The following is a 12,531-nucleotide window of genomic DNA, read 5'->3' as shown; positions in this document are numbered from 1 at the left end:
GCTGGGGGTGGGGGGGGTGGGCAGGGAGGGACGGACTGATCTTTAATTATGAGTTAATAGGCACGTACAAAAAATTAAAAGAATGGTTTTATTCTGTCATCGGGTATTGTTCTGATATACAAAGGATCTCGCCAAATGCTGCCAAAAGTTATCGTAAATACAAAGTAAGGTAGAGTGATGAGGAAGTTATCAATGAGCAAATAAATGGGAGTAAATGATGCCCACAGAGAAAAAACGGAACGCACTCTATTTAAAGCGTCCGAGGAGGGCCAGTGGAGAAAGCTACTGCGGAACAAACAAGCGACAGAATGGTTAACAGGTCTGGAATTCTTCAGAAAATGGCAACAAGGGTAAAAACTGACAAGAACGTCTGAAAGTAAGAGGAACGGTATCCAATGGAATCGTCACGTCTCTACGCGCACGGCTCCGGACTTCCAGTGAGACCCGGGAGGAACAGGAACTCTCACTAAGCGGGGAAGAAGGAGCCCGAGCTGAGGGGTACAGTCGCTTCTGCAGGTGGCGGAGCGCCCGCAGGGGGGTGGGGAGGAGGATAGTGTTGCCTCAACTGGGTCAATGTATAGTCCCTTCGGGACTAGAGAAAGCTGACACAGCACGTCTCCCGGCACGAAGAGGCACTTGCCCTAGGCCCCTCCCTAAAAACTTGCCTTGTACAAAGAGTTGCGAGTCCCAGGCCCCCGGAACCCAGGGCTCCGCCATCCAGGACAACTGCTCTGCCAACAAGGTCCCGCGAGAATCAAGAGATCTCGCGATACAAACCCCCTAGCATCTCGCGAGTTTCCTCTACAGCCAACATGGCGGTACCGAGAAATCCGTATTTCGGTACTTAAAAAGGGCTTCATTTACAAACAGGAGAACGTGTGAAAAAGAGAAAGGGCAGGAAGTCTTTTCCGCCTTATATTTCTCTTCGTATCCCCCAGTGGAGATGAAAATCTGCAAACAACCCTAAGACCCGCAACGATCACGGTTGCACTACAGAGACACAGCAACCTCCAGCCTCAGCCAGCCTCCGAGCCTGTCACGTGGAAGCGGATTCTTGGCGTGCCGGTCACGTGGACCGGTACTAAGCAAGCGCGCGCCCGTTGGCCTCCAGAGAGCCCTCCCCCGCCCCCCTTTTGCCCGCGCACACGTGCGCGCGCACCCCCGCCCCACGTGGGGGCTCCGCCGCCGCCGCGGTCGCCGAGGCAGCCTCTAGCCCACCCCCTCCCAACACTCCGTTCCAAATCCGGGTCCCTGAGCCGATCATCCCCGAGTACCCTCCTCCTCCATTCTCCCTCCCCCGCATCTGGCCCCCACCACGTGCCCCGAGCGCCTGCTCACCTTTCGTGCGGGGCTGGGCGCCGCAGGCCACTCAGGGAGGCGCCGTCGCCGTGGCCGCTCTCCGCCCCCGCCACGGCACTGGCTCGGGTGGCCGCCGCTGCAGGAAGCTCAACGGCGGCGCCGGGGCGCTTCCAGGTGGGTCCCCGCCTCCCGTTCCTGCCACTTCCCGCAGCACCAGCGGCTCCTTCCGGTCCCCTCCTTTCTCGTCCTCGCTGGGACGGGCGGGCGGCGACGGCTGCAGGCGCGCTCAGTACACCGCCTGCTGGTAACCGCAGCCGGTGCAGCGCGGGCTGGCAGGGCGGGCCGGGGGCGACGGTTGCTCTTCTGAGGGCGGCCCCCGGACCAGCCCCTTCTCCTGTCTAACTTGGTCCTACCCAAGGAGGAAAGGTGTCCTTGTAGCGCCGCGGATGGAAGTCCGCTTCATCTTACCTTTTCTGGCCTCTTGAGAGGTTTGTACACTCCCTCCTTAGCATGGTGGTCTTAGGTAGAAAAATATTTGTGTATATATTGTATATATTCCACTCTACCTGATATCCGACCGCATAGCCCCGTCGCTTACCTCTCTGGCTTTCCCTCTGTTTTTACAACAAGCAGGCTCGATCCACTTCTGGACTTCGCTTATGCTGTTCCCTCAGGCTGGAACACGTCTCCCAGATTTCTTTTAGCGACGCGTATTTCAGGTACCTTCTCAGAGGTTGACATCTGAGGCTTCGCAGACCACCGCCCACTCTATCCAAAGGAGCATTTTGGAACACTGCTCTGGTTACATTTCTTCATGGCAGTTAGCACTTCCAGACCTTATTTGTCTGTTCTTAGCCACCAAGATTATGAGATCCTTAAAGGCAGAGACTTTGTAAGTTTTGTTTTTGCTATAGCCACAGAACCTGTGTCTGGTACTAAGCAGTATTTGATATTCTAGTAAATCATATCAAGGGCTTCTCCGGGGACTCGGGGTGGTAAAGAATCCGCTTGCAGTGCAGGAGACCCTGGTTTGATCCCTGAGTAGGGAGGCTCACCTCGAGAAGGGGTTGATTACTCCCTTCAGGATTCTTACCTGGAGAATTTCGTGGACACAGGAGCCTGGCGGGCTATATACACCGTGGGGTTGCAAAGAGTCCAACCGGACTGAGTGACTAACACTTTGACTTTCTACATCTTTTCAGGGAACTACAGTCAGCATGCAGGAAAAGGCCCAATACCCACTGATGGAGATAAGTACTTAACCTTGAGTTGATAGTTTCATTGACAGGTTCACCATTTATGAGCTAAATTTTCTTTCCGCTCTGTAATTTGAAGATTATATTCCAAAAATATCAAATGCAGTGGTACAAAATGGTTTAAGTGGAGCTTCTGCAATCATGGGGTACTGAATGCTTCATTGCTTTCACTTACCTTGTCTTTTGACACTTTTTTCAGTCAAGTGGAGATGTGCCTCCTCTTATTTTGCTAATAAAAGTTATTAAAAGGTTGAAATGCGTTTTTGTATTTGTTTTAGTTGAGAGTTCAACTCAAAATAACATCTGCTTGGAGACAAAGAGTGGCAAGTATATTTTTATATTGACACATCAACAAGCCTTTATTGAATCTAGTTACAGGCCCTATACTAGGACCTAGTGTCATACCACTTCCCAAAGAGGCAAATCCAATTACTGATCAACACATGACCATTAATATTTCTCTCCGAATTGTTGGAAGGCCTAGCCTTCTTACCTCAACTTGCTACAGTTCTGGTGGATCTTCCCATCTCTAGAACAACCTGCATCTGGTTAAGACTCCATGGCAGCTTAGCTTCTCCCTCTGCCAGTTCTTCTCTTTCTTACAAGTGGTGATCCTAAGAGCATTCCTAAAGATATGCACACTAATCATGTAAGATTTTGCTTTCTGGAAAACCGAACATGTGACACTATTCACTTTTTTTCTTCTTCTTTTTTTTTTTTAGAAAATAGGCTTAGAGAGGTTAAGTAACTTATCCAAGTTTGAGCTGCAAAGTTCTATATAGACATATAAAGTACTGGGGGAACAGAGGAGGACTTGGGAAAGAGTTTTTATAAGGGTTGGCATTTGAGTTACAGCATGACTGCAAAGCAGAGGAAAAGGACCATTTTCAGCTGAGGGAATTGTATGAATGAGAGTGTGTGGGAATGTGAGAGGGGAACTACAAGTAGCCCCAAGTGGCTGCACTCAAGAGTCTTTGGAACAAACACTAAAAGGGTGATCTCAGCTGATGCCAGGAGCTCTGTGTCAGATCCAGAACCACTCAGATCCAGGGGCTTTTTAGAGTGTGAAGCAGAGTTTGAAAAAGCCCCTCAAAAGGAATGCTAGAATTAGAAAAATCACCATTTTGCAACCTGTAATGAAATAATTGATGCAGGCAATAATCATCAGTAGATAACACTATTCATTGAAAAGTTAATCAGTAATTTTACAATGAAAGGATCGCACTTTCACCATCTGAACTCACTGATCAATCCTCGTATCATTAAAAGTGGGAGAAATGCTGTGTGACCTCTTACTTCACCAGGCTCATCTAACATGGTAGACAGTTATATTGGTGTCTTTCAATGAGCTATGCCTGCTGATATTCAAGTCCAATGTGTAGTTCTCTTCCAAAAGAAAATGTCTAGAAATGGGTGCCAGTTGCAGTCCCAACTCCTTGGGAGCCTGCAGCATTTTGTTGTACCCTCTTGGAATATAGCTGCCATAGAGTAAGGAAGATCAGGCTATCCAGAGAGGCCCTGGGGGATGAGATCCTGTGGAGAGAGGCCTTGATGGAGATAAATATAGTGCCTCAGCCAACAGCACCGAGGCCCTGGTTAGATGAGAAGCCTTCTTGAACCTTCCACCACAGCAAATCTGCCAGCTCAGTGCAGTCCTATCCAGACAACACATGGAAAACCACTCAGACGACCAAAAGAATTGTGAAAAATAAATCTTCATTTTAAGCCCAATGAGTTTTGGGGTTCTTTGTTACACTACAAAAGATCATGTGTAATGTGAGTAGCATCATGAGTCTACAATTTGAGAACTACTCCAGCTGCTGTGTTCATGAACAGTCTCAAACTTCAGCGTCCTCAGGTCCTATAGCAGAACTTTACTTGGATGAGAGAGAATTCAAGGAACTTAAACCCAAAAGGCTTGTCTGACAAATCTACACCTGAATCGTTGCTATCAGAAATGTTTATGCCTCCATAATTTTGCCAAACATACACACTTTAGATTTGAATTATAAAAATCATTATCTACTTAGTATTTGGAGCCCTACAGAGGGATAAGGTGGTATCCTGGACTTTCTGCCACTGGTGACATCTGAAAAGCACTGTAGAATTAAGCATCTGGAAAGGAATGTTATATGCACCCAAAACCGGGGAGAGAGACTGCATTTACCATGTGCTTTATATCTTTTAAGCATTTAGTTTCATATCAACCCAAGAAAGGACATACTCATTTTACAAATGAGGCAACTGAGATAACTGCCATTAGGAAGTTAGCTATTAGGTGGAAGAGCCTGTATTCAATGTAAACAATTTGATTATTGTAGATTGATTGCATTAAATGACCTTAATTGTTCACATCTGTGTATCCACATCTTTTGCCACGTGACTTTGCAGTTCTTTAAAAGTAGAATGTGTGTCTTCCCTGGTGGTCTAGTGGTGAAGAATCTTCCTGCCAGTGCAGGAGACACGAGTTCAATCCCTGGGCCAGGAGGATCCCACATGCCACAGAGCAACTAAGCCCATGTGCCACAACTACTGGGCCAGCGTTCTAGAACCTGAGAACCACAACTGCTGAGCCCAAGTGCCACAAGTACTGAGGCCCATGTGCCTAGAGCCCGTGCTCCACATGAGAAGCCTCCATAATGAGAAGCCCATGCATCTCAATGAAAAATAGCACCCCAGCTTGCCACAATTAGAGAGAAAGCACGTGCGGCAACGAAAACTCAATGCAGGCAAAAATGGAATAAATCCTTTTTTTAAAAAAAGAGAATGTATTTCCCCTTCTCTTGACTCTGAGTTACATCATGCAGCTTGCTTTGGTCAAGGAAATATTAGTAGATAGGGTACATGGAGAGACTTGAAAATGGCTTATTTCTCTGCCATGACCAAGAGAACATGCCTGGGTTAGCTAGGCGAAAGGAATAAGAAACAACGAATTTATTCCAGTCATCTCCATGGAAGTCATCCTAGATCAGCTGAACCCTAGACAAACTAGTGAGCTCAGCCAACCTCAGAGAACTGCCTACCCACCTGCCGCCTCAACTGACTAAAGATGAGGAATGAGCCTAGGTGAGAAGAGCCAAGGGCCTGATTAGTTCAATTCCCCAGACTTGTAAAATAAATAAGGTTCTTCCACATTGCTGAGTTTTTGTGGCTGTCACATAGCATTATTGTAGCCAAAGTAACTGATAGACTGACTCTAGAGCCCATACTGCTAATGACTATGTTCCTTTTCAGATTGTTCTAGTTTTAGGTGACTGACATGTAACTAGATATTCAATACCTTCACCAAAGAGTTAGAAATTTGAGAATAGAGTTTGTAAGAGTCATTAAGAGTAGTAAGATACAATTGAGAATCATTTTAAAAGAAGCGATGTTTAGGGAATTCACTGGCGGTCCAGTGGTTAGGACCCTGTGCTCTCATTCCCAAGGGCCTAGATTCAGTTCCTGGTTGGGGAACTAAGAGCCCACAAACCTCAGGGCGGCCAAAAAGAAAAAGAAGATGTGATATTGAAAACAAGGGAGTGAATGAGCTCTCTAAAGAATAGAATAATTAGTTACAAAGAGTGAGAAAGATTTATCCTTTAACATCCAGAAAGAGAAGACACAGTAGGCAGATATGCATAGGGGGAAAAATGAATGGACTGAGGCACCATGCTTCATAAGGAGGGAAGTTTCAGGATATAGTTATCACTGAGAAAGTCACTGAACTGTCCAATTGGAAATTTACTTGTGACTTCTGAGAGAAGCATAGGTTTTGGAATCAGACACATCTGTGTTTGAATTCTGACACTTAATAGTTGTATGGCATTATCAACTCAACAGACATGAGTTTGAGCAAACTGCAGGAGGTAGTAAAGTAGAGGGAAGCATGGCATGTTGCAGTTCTTGAGGTTGCAGAGTCAGACACGACTGAGCAACTGAACAACAAGTAAACACATTTAACCTAGTGTCTGACACTTGCTAAGAACCTGAGATTAGTAGTGACCAGTGGTGATTGTATTGTTAATAAAGTAGTTTTGAATGATAGCCCATTTTTCTCTCCCTAGAGAAATTGTTTATTTCTCCTTACTTTAAATCTCCTTACTCACAACCCTTCAAAGTGATATCAAGTATATTCAAACTGATCACTTTCCTTTGAGAGTTAAGGGAGTAACTTCAAAAATACAAGAAAATTGCATTTTTCTGATACAATTAACTGCATATAACTGCTAAGTCGCATTGGACTATAATATTCCTTTGGAATATAATATTCCAAAATTTGTTATAGAAATAGTAATGACTATTAATAAGTCGTATAAGAGGAAATAAAATGTTTTTTGAGTAGGGTGGCAACAGTAAAAACCAGATAGATTTGAAAGGTAAAGAGGGTAAATATTGAAGTGGAAGCAAAGAGTGAAACAAAGCAGAATCCTGCGGGGCCTCCCAGGTACAAATCCTTTCCAGGTCCCGTTTTTTGTTTATAGGAAATAGGCTTCACTCAACCTCTTAGACCTTCCCTGTATTCCAAAAGTGAAAGTGAAAGTTGCTCAGTCGTGTCCAACTCTGCGACCCCATGAACCACAGCACACCAGGCCTCCTTGTAGATCACCAGCTCCTGGAGTCCATCCAAATCCATGTCCATTGAGTCGGTGATGTCATCCAACCATCTCATCCTCTGTCATCCCCTTCTCCTCCTGCCCTCAATCTTTCCCAGCATCAGGGTCTTTTCAAATGAGTCAGATCTTCGCATCTGGTGGCCAAAGTATTAGAGTTTCAGCTTCAACATCAGTCCTTCTAATGAACACCCAGGACTGATCTCCTTTAGGATGGACTGGTTGGATCTCCTTGCAGTCCAAGGGACTCTCAAGAGTCTTCTTCAACACCAATGTTCAAAAGCATCAATTCTTCGGTGCTCAGCTTTCTTTATGGTCCAACTCTCACATCCATGCATGACTACTGGAAAAACCATAGTAACTTAAGGCTAAGCATAAACACTGGACCCCAGACCAGATGGAACCAGAAAGCTGATGATTGAGATTTCTGGAACACCAGCCTGCTACCTCACCAACAACCAATTAGAGGAAGGTTGCACATCTGGCAGCCCTCTCCACCAATTTTGCCTGTAAAATGTCTCCCTAAAACCTACTAGGGAAATTTGGATGTTTTGAGCACTAACTCCTCTGATTGCCCTGTCTGGCACCTTACAATCAATACTGTTCCCTCCTTTACCACAACTTGGAGTCAGTAGATTGGTTTTACTGCATGCAGGCAGGCAGACCCAAGTTTGGTTCAATAACGAGAGTGTAGACCAACCAAGAAAGAACTTTGTCACTAAGTATGGTACTGGCACAAAAACAGAAATATAGATGGCAAATACAGAAAAATAGATCAATGGCACAGGATAGAAAGCCCAGAAAATAATTCCACACACATATGATCAATCTATGACAAAGGAGGCAAGACTCTGCAGTAAAGACAGTCTCTTCAATGTGCCAAATGGTACTGAGAAAACTAGACAACTATGTGTAAAAAAAAAAATGTAATTAGAACATTCTTTAACACTATACACAAAAATAAACTCAAAATGGATTAAAGTATCTGATCTTACTAAATGTAAGATCAGATACTATAAAACTCTTAGAGGAAAACATAGGCAGAACACTCTTTGATGTAAATCATAGCAATATCTTATCCCATCCATCTCCTAGAGTAATAGAAATAAAAATGAAAATAAATAAATAGGAGCTAATTAAAAAAAATGTAATTAGAACATTCTTTAACACTATGCACAAAAATAAACTGAAAATGGATTATAGTATCTGATCTTACTAAATGTAAGATCAGATACTATAAAACTCTTAGAGGAAAACATAGGCAGAACACTCTTTGACGTAAATCATAGCAATATCTTATCCCATCCATCTCCTAGAGTAATAGAAATAAAAATGAAAATAAATAAATAGGAGCTAATTAAACCCAAAAACTTTTACACAGCAAAGAAAACCATAAACAAAATTTAAAAAAACCATAGAATGGGAGAAAATATTTGCAAACAGTGTGATCAACAGGGGATTAGTCTCCAAAATTTACGAATAGCTCATGTGTCTCAATATCAAGAAAGCAAGCAACCCAATCAAAAAATGGGCAGAAGACCTAAGTAGACATTTCTCCAAAGAAGACATCCAGTTGGCCAATAGGCACAAAAGAAGATGCTCAACATTGCTAATTATTAGAGAATGCAAATCAAAACTGTGAGATAAATCACCTCATACCGGTCAGAATGGCTATCAACAAAAAGTCTACAACAATAAATGTTGGAGAGGATGTGGAGAAAAGGGAGCCCTCCTACACTGTTGGTAGGAATATAAATTGGTACAACCACTATGAAGAACTATGGAAGTTCTTCAAAAACTAAAAATAGAGCTACCACATGACCCAGCAATCCCACACCTGGGCATATATCTGGAGAAAAATGTGGTTTGAAAGAATACATGAACCTCACCCAATGTTCATTTCAGTAGTATTTACAATAGCTAAGACATAGAAGCAACATAAATGTCATCAATAGGAAAATGGATGAAAAAGAAGTGGTACATATATACAATGAAATATGGTTGTTTACTCACTAAGTCATGTCTGACTCTTTCGCAACCCCATGGACTATACCCACCAGGCTCCTCTATAAATGGGAATTTCCCAGACAAGAATACTGGAGTGGGTTTGGTTTCCATGTCCTTCTCCAGGGGATCTTCCCTACCCAGGGACTGAACCCACATCTCCTGCATCGGCAGGTGGATCACTGGTGAAGTCCAGTGAAATATTACCCAGCCATTAAAAAGGGTGAAATAATGCCATTCACAGCAGTATGGATGAACCTGGAGATCATCCTAAGTGAAGCAAGTTAGACAGAGACCAATATCATATATCACTTATATGCAGAATCTTTTTTAAAAAAAATTATACAAATGAACTTACAAAACAGACAGAGACACAGAGAATGAACCTATGATTACCAAGGGGGAAGTGAGGAGGGAGGGATGGATTGGGAGTTTGGGACTGACATATACACACTGCTGTATTTAAAATAGATAACTAACAAGGACCTACTGTATAGCACACAGAACTATACTCAATATTTTGCAGTAGTCTATAAGGGGAAAGAGCCTAAAAAAATAGATATATGTGTGTGTATAACTGGATCATTTTGCTGTATGCCTGAAACTAACACAACGCTGTAAATCAACTATACTTCAATAAAAAAATTACAATTAAAAAAAGAGAAGTGAAGAAAGACATGTGGCCAGTGTGGCACACAGGTCTAGGAAATACTCATTTCTTTCATCTTCTGCCTCCTAAAAAGGAAAATTTAGCAAGCGTGAAGGCAGGGGAAATTTAGAAATGAAAAGGGACAGTTTGAGAAAGTCTATGATATGGATAATTTTTTTTTTTGGCCATGACATGGGCATGCAAGATCTTAGTTCTCCGACATGGATCAAACTCACACCCCCTGCAGTGAAAGTTCAGAGTTCTAATCACTGAACCACCAGAGAAGTCCCAATACTTAATGTTAACATGTACTGAGGTGTGTTCCAATGGAATATCATTTCAATCATAACAAAGAATGAAATGTTGCCATTTTCAGCAACATGGATGGGCTTGGAGGCTATAAGTGAAATGTTAGAGAAAGCTGAATATTATATGATATCACTTATATGTGGAATCTAAAAAAAAAAAGCAAACTAATGAATATAACAAAAGACAGATTCACAAATACAGAGAACAAATTAATGATTACCAGTGAGTAGAGGGAAGTGGGGGGGAGCAATGAGGGGTTAGGGATTAAGAGGTGCAAATTATTAACTATAAAATAATCTATAGGCCTCCCCTGGTGGTCCAGTGGCTGAGGTCCACCTGCCAATGCCGGGGACACGGGTTTGATTCCTGGTTCGGGAGGATCCCACATGCCGAAGGGGGGCCACTAATGAAGCTGTCAGGCCTAGAGTTCATGCTTGGCAACAAGATAAGCTGCTGCAATGAGAAGCCCATGCATCACAACTAAAGAGTAGTCCCCAGTTACTGCAACTAGAGAAAAGCTTGTGCAGCAACAGACTCAGCACAGCCAAAAATAAATAATTTTTTTTTAATAAAAATAAACAAATTTTGAAAAACAAAACAAAGTAAGCTACAAGGATATATTGTACAATGCAGTGAATATAACCAATATTTTGTAATAACTATAGGTGAAATATGTGGTGGTTTAGTTGCTAAGTCATGTCCAATCCTTGAGACCCCATGCCCACTAGGCTCCTCTGTCCATGGAATTTTCCAGGCAAGAGTACTGGAGTGACTTGCCATTTCCTTCTCCAGGGGATCTTCCAGACCCAGGAATCAAACCCACGTCTCCAGCATTGCAGGCAGATTCTTTACCAACTGAGCTACAAAGGAAGCTCAAGTGAAATATAAGCTTTATTTTTTTATTTTTTTACAGAGTTCCATCGTTTATGAAACAGAGACTCCATTTAAGGCTGTTCTCACAGAAAGCAGTTGAAGAGCAGTCATTTGGATGGGGAGGAGGCTAGTGGACCTGTGACTCTCAGGAACCTTCCTGCAGTGGCCACAGCTGGGGGAGGGGTACTGTCCAACGCTTTGACTCTGTCTCCATCCTGGGCATTTGCTCAAGGATCACCCTCTCGTGGTTCTGACTCCTCTGACCTTGGCCCTTGGGGGACTTCTTGACTTGGCCGTTGTCATTCCAGATTCATATATCATGCCTCTTCCTAGAGAAACCTGAGAATTCCTCAGACTGGAAGCTTCAGATGCTCCAAGAGCAAATCAGTTAGTGCTTTGAATTCACATGTTAACAAACAGGTTATTTAGCATCACTCCAAAAGAGTAACACAAATTACCTCTAACTATGGATGGACTATGGATGGATGATTGTTGTTTAGTGGCTAAGTCGTGTCCAACTCTTTTGAGACCCCATGGACTATATAGCCTGCCAGGCTCCTCTGTCCATGGGATTTTCCAGGCAAGAATACTGGAGTGGGTTGCCATTTCCTTCTCCAGAAATATAAGCTTTAAACAAGAAATTTTTTTTAAATATAATGAGTCACAATATAATGAATTGTATTTTTATGTCTGTAACTTACATAATATTGTACCTCAACTATACTTCAATCAAAAAAAAAGTTTTTTAATTTAAAATAAAGGGTCTTCCCTGGCAGTCCAGTGGTTAAGGCTCCACCATTCTATTGCAGGGGGCAAGTGTTTGACCCCTACTCAGGGAACTAAGATCCCACATGCTTCAAGCGAGGCCAAATAAAAAAAAATTACTGAGGGAAGTGAAAGGGCATGAGAAATACCATGAACGTATAAATAAATTCATGGGAAAAGAGAGGAAGTCAGAGAGGGAAATAGGAGGGCTTCTCCTTTCTTTAATGCAGAAAGTGAGAAGATGGCAAACATTAAGAGGTGGAAACAGAAGGAAGACAAAGGAGCTTATGCCTCCTCAACATTAACAAAAGAGGGGTAAGATTATTTACTGCAGCCAAGGAAAGGCAAGGTTTGAAAGAGCCGGTGTGGTATAGTATGTTACCCTGAGGAACTGACAAAGGATCACTAAAGATGTCATTAAGCTCTGAGAGCTAAATTGATGCAAAAACAAATATTTTATGATTATAGATGTTGTTAGTCTTCACATCCTCACTTTTAAGTTCAGTGATTCTAAATGGTTCTGAAATTCTATGTCTTAAACTAACTGGAAGTAATTTAGTATAGTTCAAGATATCTGTGTGTTGGAACATATGCTTTGTAATTAACCCAAATCCACAATCTTACAATACAAAATCATAACCTTTCTAAGCAATGGAGTCATTGTCAGGATCAAGGGAGATTAAACGTTTTAAAGTTGGGCATAAGATTTATAACAACTGCTTTTTGACCCCAGACTTTTTCTTTTTTTGCCTGAGCAAACTGGTTCCAAATAGGAAAAGAAATA

At 42.7% G+C, this 12,531-nt stretch overlaps 1 protein-coding gene across 5 annotated transcripts in view; it reads right to left on the bottom strand.

The window, feature by feature from the left end:
* The window catches only part of ZZZ3 (zinc finger ZZ-type containing 3), a 118,178-nt gene extending 116,671 nt beyond the window's left edge, over positions 1-1,507 (bottom strand). For 4 of the 5 annotated variants that reach the window (XM_065910717.1, XM_065910747.1, XM_065910732.1 and 1 more), the window contains exon 1: positions 1,339-1,507. The gene's annotated coding sequence lies outside the window, so the exon portion shown is untranslated. Of the gene's footprint in view, positions 1-665; positions 743-1,338 lie in introns of those variants that run through there. The other variant, XM_065910723.1, reaches the window with a different exon arrangement.
* Positions 1,508-12,531: the final 11,024 nt, after the last annotated feature.

The sequence above is a fragment of the Muntiacus reevesi genome, chromosome 1 (genome assembly GCF_963930625.1).
Source record: "Muntiacus reevesi chromosome 1, mMunRee1.1, whole genome shotgun sequence".
NCBI lineage: Eukaryota > Metazoa > Chordata > Mammalia > Artiodactyla > Cervidae > Muntiacus > Muntiacus reevesi.
Note: the sequence above shows the minus strand (reverse complement) of the source record. Positions and strands in the feature narration are given on the sequence as shown.